Below are 14,587 nucleotides of genomic sequence, written 5' to 3'. Positions count from 1 at the left end.
TTTGAATGAGGAAAAGGCAAGAGATGGTTCTGGTGTAGGAATAGCAAGACGAATCTGTGCACCCTTAGTTTAAAACCTCAGCCATACTTTTGTCGTGTACTTATCAACATGTCAGATTTTAATTCCCTTAAGTCAATTGGAAATTGATGAGCTCACACTTCATGGTCCATCTCACCCCAGTACATGTCTTCAGCCCCCAGGAATCACTCTGCTTGTTCTGGGCAGAGCAAGCCTGGATCAACAGCCCAGTTGAAGACACCTCAATTGCTGCTTGCAGGTCAGTCTTTGAGGAACACCAGCTTCCTAAGACAAGCGACTCCCAGGGAGCACCTGGTTCAAGGGAGCAAGGGAAGGACAGCACCGGCCTGAGCAACCAGAGGTGCCAGGAGCTGCATTGCTCCCAGCCATTATAGCCAAACAACTTCCATATGCCGGCACTGCTATTCCTGTATACCAAACACAGCAGAAAGCTTGGGTGAGATACAATTCTCTTCTATTCCCAGTTAATTTCAGAGGAGGCTTTGTGACTTACTGAGTGATTGTGAAACTCTTACAACACTGATCTATGGGGTTCACCTTTGTTTAAAGAGGAAGCCAGACGCTGAGCTATTTTGAAGGTGAGGAACACCTACATGACAAGAGACATGCAAGGGCCTTAAAGACCAATGTGTCACTGCTGAGGTCACCTTTGCACACGTGGGTCTGCCTCTGCTACTCTCCCAATGCAAATGACACGTAAATAAACTGATGACACTATGTTCCTTTTTAATGTTTTCTTTCCTAAACTGTTTTTCAAAAAAGAAATCTTTTACTATTTTAAGTCCCTAGCAGACGCCCTCCGTTTTGCTGTAGCTACCTTCTACACTCACACAACTCAGCCCTGTGCGGGCACTGCCGCACACCTGATGGCGGAACGCGCCTTCATCCTTTCAGCCGTCCAAGACCTTCCACCTGGCAGCCGCGCCCGCGGCACGCTGACACCCCTTTCACCCAAAATTCGTGCTCGTTGCCTTCCTGAACACATGCGCGATTGCCAGCCCTGCTGAGCCCCTGGTCCAGGCCGGGCCAGGAGCCCGGGGCTCGCCCCGACAGCCATCGGCGGTGGGACTGCGCCCAGAGCCGGCGGCGGGGCCGCGCTCCCTGCCGCCCGCCGGCCGGCCGGGGTGCGCGCTGCAGTAGCGCCGTGCCCCTCTAGACGGAGCCCCGCGGCGCAGCCCCACTGCCGGCACCGGCCGGGGCTCCCCGAGCCGCCCCACCCCGCCAGACACGCTGCCCCTCGCCGCTCTGCTCCTCTCCCCGCGGCGGCGGGGCCGGCAGCTGCCGGGGTGAAGGAGGAGGGGGACGAGGTCGCGGCGATGGCCGCTGAGTGCCCCGCGCCCCGGCAGGGCAGGACAGGCGCGGAGCGAGCTGAGGCAAGCCAAGTGAGTGCCAACACCGCCGCTGCTGCTGCTGCCGCCGGAGGACGGTGTGTGGGGAGGGGTGCTGGGGAGCGCTCCCCGCCGCCCCCCGCCCCTTGCTGACCTCCCCTCCCACCCTCCACTCCGCTCCGCTGCGCTCTCCGCCTGCCCCGCCCCGCCCCGCGGGAGGAGTGCGGGCTCAGCCCGCCGCCCCGCCGCTCTCGCTGGCGTTTTTTGCCGGTCGCTGCCGCCCCAGAAGTTGGGGCCGCCGCGGCGGCCGCTCGCTGAGGCGCTCCCATGGTGCCGGCGCCCGCCGGGGGGGCGCACGCCCGCTGCCGCCCGCCGCGCCGCCGAAACTTGGGGGAAGTTTCCGAGCAAGTCGGTGAGTACGGACCGGGCGGCGGCTCCGCGCCGCTCCCGCCGCTCCCGCCGTCCGTCTGCGCGGCCGCGCAGCGGCCCCCCCGCCCCCGGGGGCGACCGGCCGGAGTCCGGCTCCTGTCCGGCTTCACCTCCCCTCGCCCGGGGTTGGCGAGGGGTCTGCGAGCTTGCCGCTCGGTCCCGGCCGATGTCGGAGCCGCTCCGGGAGCGGGGCCGCCCGTGTCCCGCTGCAGTGGGCAGCGAGGCGCCGGAGCCGGGCCGGGACCGCGGCGTCCGCTCCGGCCGGGGCTGGGACGGCGGGCGGGGGGTGAGAATTCCTGTCACGTCCCGTGCTGAGGGTGATGGAGGGGGCGCCGGGGGAAGAGAAGCCTAGCCTCGGAGATCTGGAGAAACAGTTTTCTTCAGAGACACCCTCATTTATGTGTGGACTTGGATTTCAAAAGCAGAGCAAGAATGGTCGTTTAGCTGCCAGCGTCGCAATCTTTCCCCCCCGTAATAGACCTAATCAGAATTTTCCTTCTGTATGGTTTATTCCAGTTTATACAGTCTCTGCAATTCCACCTTTTTTTTTTTTCTTAAATGCTATTTGTTCATAATTTTGTTTCTTATTGTGTAGCATGCTGTAAGTATTGTATAGGATAAAAAAAACAGAGAATGTTTTGAAAAACAAATACTGCAAGCGTTCTGAGCAGAAGTGTGCAAACAGAGAAGTTATATAGCAGTAGAGTAACTAGTGCTTTATCACAGCAAGGTCTTCAGTAAAACTTGTTGCAAACTCTCACAGGATTAACACTAGAGATCAAATTAGTGGATGTCAATTAGTTACTCATATTTTCAGTACAGTGTATTTTGCTTAACGTAGAGTGTATTATTAACTTTAAGGTGCTCAGTCACAGCTTAACTTTTCTTTTTGTGTAGCAGCTGCAAAAGACCCACGCCTGGTCATCTTTATGGTCATGATTAATTCAAAAGTAAGAATGAAGCAATTAAAAAACTGTAGCCCACCACTTCATTTGGATCCAATTTTATTAATGCTTTAAGCAATATGATATGAAAAATTGAAAGTTATTTGTCAAGATCTTTTTAGCTTAAATCCGAAAGATTCTTAACGATAGCATACACTTGGTTGCTCACATCAGCAATGAAAATGTACTTGGGCATAGAATCAATTTAAGGAGATTTGGTAAGACATGTTTAAATGCTGGTGTTTATTTAAAAGATGCTATTTTAAATATTGAGATTAAAGTACATTACAATTGAGATGTCTTGTGGCTCTGAGTGATAAATGTAAGTATTACTGAAAGTTATTCAGACAGCTTAAGCTGCTTGAATAGGAATGTCTTTCATCTTCACCACATCTCAGTCTCGCATTACTAGAATTGCTACTTGCCGTGTTAATTCATGATGTTAACATGTTCTAATAGTTATAAAGGATTGACAAACAAGACAGCTTGCAATCCTTCTGAGGAGTAATTTCTAACATTGCCAGTAAGTGGTAGTGATACTTTTATCAAATACATGACTACAACTGCTGAAACTTATACTAATGTATAGAGAAGTTATAGACAGCCACCAAATATTTTGAAATTCTCTGACTATGATCAATCATTGTTTTAATTACCATGGGCTGTTTCCACTCCTAGTCTTGATGCATTTGCTCAGCACAGTGTAGCACCATTCAAGTGTAAAAAAATCAAGGACTCTGTAGAGGCAGCCCAAGGCACTGCTCCCAGAGGGTATGTGGGTGTCTGTGCCACACTGGCTGTGTTGGGGAAATCTATAGAGCTCAGTTCTAAACATCTTTGCAAACTGTAGTAGCGTGTAATACTGTATGTGACCGCTTGTGCCCTCTTCCAATAAGGAATGATCAAAACCTCTGAAGGCAAATCTCCCGTTTGTAGATTGGTACTGTTCCTTTTCATGAACTGGAGACTGTGGAAGTATGAGTATATAGTGGTCCTTTCAGAGTATAACTTCCACTTACAGGGTCTCTTTTGCCTGACTGTATGTACATATCATATGCTTATATTAACTGGAGTGAGGCCTTGCCCCTGATAAATGAAACTTTTGCTGCAGAAATTTTATTTTATCTTGCGCTATGGAAAGGAGCATTGAACTGAATAAATATAACGTCATGTATTGTATTTGAAATACCAGATTTCTGTGAATAAAGTAGAAGCTGTGCATATTTGTCATTGAGAAAGAAATGCAGGTAGAGATGCTTTAATTTTTTTTCTCTTATTGAAAAATAACTGCTTTATCAGACACGACAGCACATGCTTGCATTCAGCCCAGTTGAAGATCTCGCAATCTTAAAGTATGTGTCAAAACATTTCGAAAGCATTGCAAATGAATAAATATTATAGGAATAAAAAGAAGGGAGGATAAAGCTGGTGGGGTAAGAAAGGGCAAGGTTACTAGCCGTGTAATGAGTCTACGCAGTCCACAGGGGAGTCCTTCAATGATAGGTTAGCTAGAGGGCCAGGTTTCTTCTAAATAAAGGGGTTTTCTTACCTCGTTACCAAATACTTGTCTGATGGAAAGACAATTCTTTGGCCAAGTGTAGCTGAGGTAGTAATTCTGGGGAGAGGGCAGTATGAGGAAAACGGGGAGGGAGGTAGTGGGGCTGCTACTTCGGTGTGGCGAAGGCGAAAGGCTGATGCAATGAGATACTAGCTTGGCAGGAACAGATTTATGTCAGGACTTGAAGGAACACTTTGTGCTCAAATTGTTTATCACAAGGGAGATCTTCCTTCACCGTATATGAATCTTAGTGTAAATCTTTGTATGAGGTGGGTGTTTGTTTACACATCATTTTAGTTCATGAGAGATGGAATAAGCATCCTCTTACCAAAGAGCTGGTTTTCAGTGTATGAGAAACAAAATTGGAAAGGCTGATTTCTGACAGAGATGAGTGTTGTCCATATCACGTGTACTGCAGGTTATGAACGGAAAATACATTTAAGCACATTTAATATTTTAGTGACCTTTAGTATTCTATTGAAAGTACCTTAATCACTAAAATTAATTATTTTCTTCATTATTAATTAGTTAGTATAAACTTCAGAAATGCTTCACAGTAGCAGGGTGACTTGCAACAGGGTGGAACTTAATGTCTCACTTGAATAGTATAATGTACCTTGCTATGTGCTGGACATTTCAGATGTGCAATGTCGTGAGGATGTAAAAGACAATTAAAATTACTCTTACTGAAGGAATAACTGCTGGAAAACACAATTGGTGGTGTATGCATGTGCAGAGACGCTTGGGTCAGAGTAACTTTCCAGATGTAGTATTGGCCCACTTTGTTACCATGTACTCAGGAGCTGAAGGGCTACACAAGTAATCAAGTGTTTCTGAGTTTTAAAACTCCATCTGCCATGCTATTCATACTTACCATGCTAATTTAAACCATTTATGTTTGTCTTTTGACTTGCCAAGAGATCCAGACAGCAATGCCAACACCCATACCTACTAAATCATGTTCAGCTTTATAAGTGAGAGTTACAAAAGTACTCCTGTTTGTATTGACGCAGTCTGCAATGTAGTCTTTTGTCCTGCTGTGCCATTCTAGCAGTTAGGTTTTATGGAAGGGATCCACTGTGTGGGATCGTGGTCCTGTGGGGGAAAGTGATACAGGGCTGCCTGGAGAATGCTGGAGAGGTGGTGGAGACAAAAAAAACCTCTGCACAGTGACTGCTGGTGAGAGGATATGAAACTCTGGTAAACATAGCAGAAAATTTTAACCTCTCTGCATTAAGAGAATAAAGATAGGACTCATTCTGTTGATGTGGAATGATATATGCTTCCCCATTTCTCCTTTTCTGTAGCCATTTAGCAAAACTCAGAGCATTAGTGTACAGAGTGACTACTGAGGATGGGTTCATAATGTGTGAAATTGAGCTCAGAATGTGCAAAGCAAGGATACTTTGCTAGCTTTGTGCTCATTAAGGCAGCAGATTGCTGACACTGATCACCTAATAAGCTTATTGCTTGTAATCCTAGAACAAAGGTAATATATGAAAAAAATAATTACGAATAATCAGTTGCATCTAAATAGGACATTAACAGAGATGGAGATAATTAATATTTAGAACTTCAAAAGCTGTTTAAATACTGTCACAAATCCATTACGGTCTTCAAACTTTGTAAGTGTTCAGTCCAAACATGAAATACTATTTTGGATGCACAACAATAATTTTATACAAAAAAAAACAGTAGTTAACAAACAACTCTGAGGGGAAGTTGGAAAGAGGTTATTAATAACAACTGTAATGTTACAGCATTCAAGCATTTAAATAGAATTTGAGTTTTTACTGCCTCGGGAGAAAACTGGCTCAGTAAAACTCTATATTGCAGTAAATCTCTAAGATGCATTGATTGCTGGGTAGAAACTGTATATGTGTTAGTTTTGTGAACAGATATCTCTGTGCCTGACCAATATGCAAAAGTTTGGGGTTTTAATCCATACACAGTCTATCTCTACAACCTTATTGGTATAGCCAAAAACTCCCTTTGTGCCTGTTGGATTTTGGGGATAGTCTAACCATGAAGTACAGCCTGTAGGACAGAAGAAACAGACTGAAAGAACCATCACATTTTATTCCAGCTATCTCAGTTAAAAGAGTATGCAGTCAGTTTCTGCCTTTTGTGCCTGTTTCCAGCTGCAGCAAGGCTAGAGCAATACCTAGAAAATGAGTTGGGCTCTCCTTTATTGCATGACTGAAAATATTGTTTGAATTTGTTACGGAATGCTTATTAAACTGTGTTTGCTCAAGAGCCATGTTGTGAGCCTGCTTTATAATTGTTCTGAGCTATGCCTTGTTTACTGTTTGGTGTTTTGATGGTTTGTGGCATTGCTAATGGCTTTATGTGATGCTATAAAAAGTGAGTGAAAACAAAGCCGGATACCTTCTAGATGGTGATTCTTGTCCCTTGCTTTGCATGGGTTGAAGAAGACTGGTTGTGGTTAATTTGGGACCAAACTTTACCTGTTCTGCCAAGAATTAGGAAAATCTGATAGAAGGACTGAAAGAAGGGCAATTTAAAGCTTCTGTATCTTTGGGTATCTTTGCTGTATCTCAGCATTTTATGGCTGGGCCTGTTACACTATATTAGGGGAGCACTGTGGAACTTTTACTTATAAAGAAACCTCTAAGAAAACCATAGCTTTCATAATGACTGTTACAGCTTGCAGTCAGACGGAGTAGAGTAGCTCTAAGGACTAAGTCAGATGTCAAGTTAACAGAGTAGAATACAACATGGTCAGGACTCTATCGGGCCATCTCTTTCATAGGACATATAGATCAAGCCTGGTGAGCTGTGCTTATGCTGTCGTTTTGGTCTTGTAGGTTGAGTCCTGGCTGGCTTAGGGCATAAAACAGGTGACTTGAGGCACCTGAAGGAATGACTTGCAGGGTGCAGTGGGAAATCCTGCTCTTTTTCTAGAATCTGTTTGCAGGTTTTGCCTAAGGCACACGTATAACTGCAACACATGCAGCTGAAATGTTACAAGCTGGTGCTTGTTCCAAATAGTGCCAGCCTACTGGTCCAGCATGTGTGAATGAGCTTATCTTACAGCTGCAGTGTTCTTGCGGTAGGATCAGAAAGAGTGTGTGAGACAGTGCTTTACACTTTTCAGCTGTGATTTCTGACCTTTGGAGAGCGGCAGTGTGCCTCTGGGTCTGCTCGTGCTGGGTGTTGCTAACAAACACTGCACAGGAGAGGTGCTTGTTACGTGATACGGTGACTGCTGGCCGGCTGTACGCCCGCCAGTTCTGCTGCTGCAGGACAGCGTGTACAGCACGGAGGGACTGCAGCCCGAGAGGGGGAGAAACGGCCCTCCGCTTCCCTGTGAGAAAGGCTATTTTTGTGGAGCTGTGTGATGAGCTCTGGTATCTTCCAGCACTGAGGTGCTTTAATTAGGATGGCCATATCAGTTGAAAAAACATTTCAGAAAAATAAGTTACTTTTGTATAGAAGCCTGTGCCTCATTATGGCTGGTTCTTAGGGAAGTATTTTGTTTGAACAGCTAATTTCCTTGAAATAATGGGTAGCTTTGAGAAAATTAATTTCTTTGGTTGTACTAGGTCCAGTCTTTTTCAGCGGCATGTGATTTCGTCAACCGCAAGGCACACACACTAGTGAGTTAACTGCAGTGGGTTGTGCTTGATGGTTCTCAGGGCTCTAGCTGGCCGCAGAGGTGCTAGAGCTGACATTAAGGAAGCATGGCATTCACCTCTTTAAGTGGTGTGAGGGGCCTGCCTAATTTGCATTGAAGCAAGAGGAACAAGAACATTTGCTTTACACATCATTATAAAGCTAGCATGGCTTTATACGAAGGGGAGGTCTTGCCTGAAAAATTTGTTGTGGTGAAGCTACAGATTTGTTGGACCGGGGCAAAGCAACTGATACTGTCTACATGGGCTTATGCAGTTTGATGCTGTCCTGCAGGCCATCCTTGTCTGTAAATTAGAGAGACAAATAGAGACACAAACTGATGGATTGACCACTTGGTGGATAAAGAGCTGGCTGGATGGCCACACTCACAGTTGTGGTTAACAGCTCATTGTCCCCATGGAGACCAGTGATGTCCCTCAGGGCTTGGTCCTGGGGCCAAGACTGTTCAACACCTTTGTCAGTGACATGGACACTGGGATCGAGGCACCCTCAGCAAGTTTGAGCTCAGACACTGAGCTGGGTGGGGCACTCAGCACAGGGGAGGGAAGGGATGGCATCCACAGGGACCTGGACAGGCTTGAGAGGTGGGACCATGCAAACCTCAGGGAGTTCAGCAAAGCCAAGTGCCAGGTCCTACACCTGCACTGGGGCCATCCCAGACACACCCACAGGCTGGGCAGAGAAGTGATTGAGAACAGCCCTGTGGGGAAGGACTCGGGGCTGGTGGCTGATGAAAAATTCACCACGAGCCAGCAGTGAGTGCTCCCATCCCAGAAAGCCAAGGGGATCCTGTCTCCATCCAAAGGAGCATTGGCCAGCAGGTCAAGGGAGGGGATCCTGTCCCCTGTTCTGCTCCTGTGAAACCCCACCAGGAGCACTGTGTCCAGCCCAGGTGTCCCCAGTGTAAGAGGGACATGGAACTGCTGGAGCAAGTCCAGAGCTGATAAGAGAGCTGGAGCTCCTCCCCTGAAAAGACAGGCTGAGAAAGCTGGGGCTGTTCAGGCTGGAGAAGAGAAGGCTGAGTGCAGACCTCATAGCAACCTGCCAGTATCTGAAGAGGAGCTACAGGGAAGCTGGAGAGGGACTCTTTGTCAGGAACTATAGGGACAGAGCAAGGAGTAATGGGTACAAAAGAGGTGAAATTTAGGTTAGATATAAGGAATAAATTCTTTACTATGAGTGTGGTGAAACAGGTTGCCCAGGGAAGCTATGGATACCCCAGCACTGGTGTTTAGGGCGAGGTTGGATAAAACCTTGAGCAGCCTGGTCTAGTGGGAGGTGTCCCTGTGCATGACAGAGGAGACTGGGGCTAGTTGATCATTACAGTGCATTGCCATCCTTAATATTTCTGTGATTTTCTGATTTCTCAGGCTTATGGTATATAATGGTATAAGACCTGTATCTGGCGTACAGGGGAATTAAGCAATATGCTTGGCCCTTGTATGTTTGATCCAGCTTGTGGCATACATGAGTGCACTTAATGCCATGATGGAAAAAATAATGTTGTTTACTGTTGTACCCATGTGTTTGTTGTGGCCTGTTCTATTGCTTTTTTTTTCAAATATAAAATCTTTTATTATGGTAATTAGGTATATTGTGAAAATCATTGCAGGTCCCTTTTCCTCTCTTGTTCTGCTACTGCAGGTGAAGGTGAAGAGCTCTTTCCATTAGAGCCCAAGGGAGCTTTATGGAGCCAGTGTGAATAAAAAAATCCATCCCCTGAAAGGAAAGAACATGCTCCTGTTTTCTTTGCTGAGGTGGGAGTTGCACATTTTTTAAAATAACTTTGGCCTGTTGTTTGAATGTTTTTTCAAACCCAAGGAAATGGGAAGCTAAGTTAATCACAGGAGATCTTCAGTGAGAAGAGGGAAGAAGTTTTTCACAGTGTTAGAATGTGTTGAGTGTTTCACTTTACTAAATCATGCAGAAAAGGAGAAGACATTGAAGGATCAAGAGCCGGGGACTGCATACAGATTCTGGATCATTTGTAAAACAAAATCTAATATGTGCAAGTAGGAAGACCAGGACATGAAAGCCTGGGTAGCTAATGGTTGTTGGAAAGACTGAAGTTATAGGCTTTGAAGCATTTGGTTCCATTGTTTTAAGTGGACATTTATGTGAACACGTAACTGAACGTTAGGTACCCAGCAATCAAAAGAACGTGTTTAAGACCAAGACTAATGATTTGTTTAAGGATATTTGAGGCAGCTGGACTAAAACCCAGTAAAAAAACCAGCTTCCTCAAGATGATAGAAAAATTCTGTTGTAATTTGAATTGTACCCAGAAGTATCTTTTTACGATGATTTAAATTTTTTTTAAAAGTATTGTTATTGTAAAGATCATAGTGTTTCATGGATAAAGCTATGCTAGGAGTAGAAATATTTTTGGTAGAGTAGGACTGATTTTTCCAGTGACTTGCATTGCTATGCTTTCCAAATAGCATACTGGTTGCAATATTTTTTAGCAGCCTGTCAATGCAACAGCATGTAAAAACAGAGGGAACAGAAAGATGGTATCTTTGCATCAAACAGTTGATGTCATTCTCATTTTATATGTGAGTGGTTGGTACACATACTGTTTATATTGCAGTTTGTGTTTTATTTACTAGTGCTGAACTGGGGAAACAAAATGTAAGCTGTCAATAAAAGAGGACTGGCACCATTTGTTCTTAGGCCGAAATAGAAGACCAGTCTCTCACTAGTTACCTTTTTGTTTGGAGTTTTTAAACATCTAAAATGTTCCTGCCAGGGAACCTGATCTTGCAAGAGGCTATGACTGTTCATGAGAACTGTTCATATATACAATCCCATTTATAAGGAGCAGAACTGTGGCTTTCTGGGCAAAAGAAGAATTATCCTTTCCACTTTCTACATCTCGGACACCTGCTCTACCAAATATCTTGAAAATTAGAGAAGTACATTCATTCCCATGAAGATTGAGCAGTACTACGGAGCAACAGTCTCAGCTGTGGCTTCAGGGCCTGCAGGTCATACAGCTCTCTCTTCTTGGGACTGTTCATTGTTGCTTCATGTCCCAGTAGATTGATATTTTCAGATCAGATGCTCTGATCACTCTCTATTATATTCTAAATAAGATAGGTGCTCTTACAAAATGTAATTAAAATACCTGGTCAAAAGCAGTGTGCTTGTTTACAGGCTCTGCCTTGTGGAGCCTTTCAGACAACACAGGCTGAAACCAGCTTGGGGAAAGTGCTGGATATGCTCAGCCAGAGACAGCAGCTGTGGCTTCAGCTGAGCATCCAGCAGCCTGTGAACACAGCTGCCATCCCCTGTTCCTCACCAGCCACTCTCCCTTTGCTGGGCAGAAATTGAGGTCTGAGTTTGGACTAATGTATATGAACTCAGCAATCGGTGGCCTCTAATACCAGAGAAGCAGATGATGATCCAGCCCATGTGTCGTGTGTCCATCCCTAAGAGGAGGGCAGAGCTGCAGAAGACAGTAGAAGTGTGGCACCAGTGGAGATGGAAACTTGCCAATAGAGAAGAGCAGGAAGGCTGAACAAACAACTGTATTCATTAAGGCAATTACTGGACAGAAATGAGGCATTTTCTGGGGAAAGATGGAAGTCAGTCTATGTTTTGTTCATTGGTGTAGTTCATACACAAATGACTGGTAGTCATTTATGGGTTCTGTAGTCACACAGACAGCACTGGAGGAATTTGGGCATTATAAAAATGACAAGGAGTACCAAAAGGACATTTAACAGGCTAGTATCGATACTTTACCTTGTGTAAGCTTTCTCGGATGCATGAAGGCACTGAGACATCAAGTAATCCTAACAATGTAGATCAAGGATGGAGGGTATGTACTTCTGCCTCAACAGCACTGACCTTTTGTGTGTTCTACATTATAAATAGTTGCTTATCGGCAGCTCTGGCTTTTTGCATTGACTTTTGATCCCTACTGCTCTTACCATTCATTTCATTGTCTTTGTCTTGGCAGAGGACTTCAGTTACTACAGGAAAGAACTAATGCTTATTTTGTTATTTGAAAAAGTCAAAACAAATGCTCCTGTTGCTTTGACTTTTTCTTTGCAGACTCATGGTGTGTGGGGTCGGTGAGGAATGATGCTTTCAAAATTGTCATTGTAACTCCTTTCTGAGAAACGACATAATGCCCTAGGGAACTGTATGCAGATAATTTTACGATTTTAGGTGTATTTTATGTAGTGTTAGTACTTCTTGATATTGTTTGGCTTAAGAAACGTATTCATGGGTGTTTAAGTACTGGCTGCTTTTCCCTAGATTAACAGCAAATCACTGTGTAGAGCATGGTCATTTAATTGTTATAAATTTAAGCAAATGTTGAGATGATAAAAAAGAGCCACACAGACCACTAGAAATATTTATCATGGGGTCAGGAAGACCCACAAGAGTAGCTTCTCTTCATCTATTAATACAGTTGGGCATTGAGAAGTTGTGAAGGAAATTCAAAACAATGTCTCTAAGTTTTGCCAAGATTGCTCAGTGGAATCACATGTTGCCAGATGCTCATGCTGAATGAAAGAGAAGAGCAGCCACTGTGGCAGAAATTAGTTTTCAAATTGCTCAAAGCCAATTATCAGTCCAGTTGTTTTAGGAGATTATTTCTATCCTGTGGACTGTTCTACAGTTTGAATGACAGACAAGCTGGTAGAAGTTTTATTTGTGAGGGAAGTATTTCTCAGCTTTATCCTGTTAGCTGTGGGAATGCATGCAGCATCTTCTATTTGGGATGTCAGTGTAGCTGTGAAAAAGGAATTGGAGCACGGATTGTGGGATCAGAGTGAAAGATTTGGTCTGTTTTTCCCAAGCAGTAGCTCCTGGAAGCGATACGGAGCTTGTGGCTAGGAATGGAGCCATAACCCTGTCCATGACTGCATGGGAGGCTCGGCAGTGAGTTCACAAAGACCTCAGCCAGATGTGAGCCTTCGAAGGCTCTGCTCCGGGCACTGCTTTCCAAACCATAGCAGAACCTCATACTTTTTTTTCCTTACCCTTGGAAAAGGGGAATACTTGAGTGTTTTGGTGTTGTTTTGAATATATTGTGCTCTTAGTTTTTATGCAGTCTTGGAATTAGGAATAATCCAGGTGTTGCTTGTGTTTCATGGATAGTGTATCCTACCCAAGAGTCCAGGGATCCTACAGACTATTCCTCTTCGTCCTGCTGTTCTTTTTGGCAGTAGTCTGAACTGAAAGGTTTACATGACTTAAAGATTCACGGCTGAGTATGAAGATACCTGCTGATCAGGTCCCTTTGTGCAATTTGTTAATAAAGTGACAATCCAGCACTATACGCACTGAGGATATTTGATTGTTTCCATGGTAGGTGCTGCTGGGAGGAATCTAGCATCCTTTCTGGAGTCTGGTTTGTTGATTATTGTATGACCCAGTTGGCAGCAAGCCTGTCCTATGAGGCACAGGACAATAATATGCTGCACAGCTATTTTGCTAAGTAGTTGAAGTACAGTGCCAGCGTTATTTGGGACAGATACACCTTTGATAACCTATTGCTGCCAAGTTGCACAATAAAAAAACAACTTTTTTTCCATCATAAAACTTTTCTCCATTGTTCATCAGCCAGCTGAGCCTGAGGAGCTCTGCTTCTGTTGAGATTTAAGGGAACTTTCTAGTCAAGCTGTCAGTCTGTCCTGTTGCTCACTAGCAAATCTGCTTATTTTGAAGTTTTCCATACTGTACTAGATTTCTAAGCATTCACTCAAAATTCAGCATAGTTTCAGAAAATTCACATTGGGCTGTCAAAATTATTTAAAAGCTTTTTCCATAAATCCAGAAAAACTAAAACACCACTAGTAGGTATCCTCTAAGATAATCTTAGTTTGTAACTCTTGTCTCTGCCACATGATGACTTATCTGCAGGAAACAAGCACTTCTTCACCAGTCTCAGAATGGCTAAAAACGTGCTCTTTAGCAAAAATAGGAATCCGGCAGGCTTCAAGTACAAACCAGTCTCTTTGTGGAGACTTTCTGCAGGCCCTCAGATAGACTCGTTGTTCTGCAAAGTTAATTCAGTCACCTGGTATGGTTAGTCTGATTTTTTTTTTTTTTTCCTCTTTTTAAATTTCTCTGTTGTTTGAACTCTGCCTGAAGAGTAGACTGGCACATGTTCTCTTATTTTTCAGATCAGTCATGCCAGCTATGCATAAAAGAGCTGGAGCAAAAGCATTCCATATCCGTTAAGTGTTTTATTTTCCAGGCTAAAAACTGAATACTTGCAGCTTGTATGTCATTATATGCTTGTCATTTCTAATTACTTTCTGGCATGTTCCTGGGTGTTTTGTAGACAGGAAAATGCATTTGATTACTTTTTTTTAAGCTAGGCTAGCAAAAAAAAAAAATTAGGAAGGAAAAAAAAAATTTAAAAAAAGACTTCTACAAGAAAGCCAGAGAGGGACTTTTTACAAGGGCAGGCCGAGATATGGCAAGGGAGAATGTCTTTAAAATGAAAAAGAATGGGATTTAATTAGATATTTGGAGGAAACTCTTTACTGTGAAGGTGGTGTAGCACTGAAATATGTTGCCCAGAGAGGTGGGGCATGCCTAATCTCTGAAGATATTCAAGACTGGGTTGGATAGGGCTTTGAGAAACCTGGTCTAGTGAAAGGTGTCTT

At 44.3% G+C, this 14,587-nt stretch overlaps 1 protein-coding gene across 2 annotated transcripts in view; it reads left to right on the top strand.

Moving 5' to 3' along the window:
- Positions 1–1,626: 1,626 nt before the first annotated feature.
- The window catches only part of GHR (growth hormone receptor), a 117,178-nt gene continuing 104,217 nt past the window's right edge, over positions 1,627–14,587 (top strand). The window contains exon 1 of one of the 2 annotated variants that reach the window (XM_014884261.2): positions 1,627–1,779. The gene's annotated coding sequence lies outside the window, so the exon portion shown is untranslated. Of the gene's footprint in view, positions 1,780–9,601; positions 9,713–14,587 lie in introns of those variants that run through there. The other variant, XM_088156557.1, reaches the window with a different exon arrangement.

Source organism: Sturnus vulgaris, chromosome Z (assembly GCF_052056855.1).
Source record: "Sturnus vulgaris isolate bStuVul1 chromosome Z, bStuVul1.hap1, whole genome shotgun sequence".
In the NCBI taxonomy this organism is placed as follows: Eukaryota; Metazoa; Chordata; class Aves; order Passeriformes; family Sturnidae; genus Sturnus; species Sturnus vulgaris.
The sequence above is the reverse complement of the archived record's forward strand: the minus strand, read 5'-3'. Positions and strand labels throughout refer to the sequence as shown.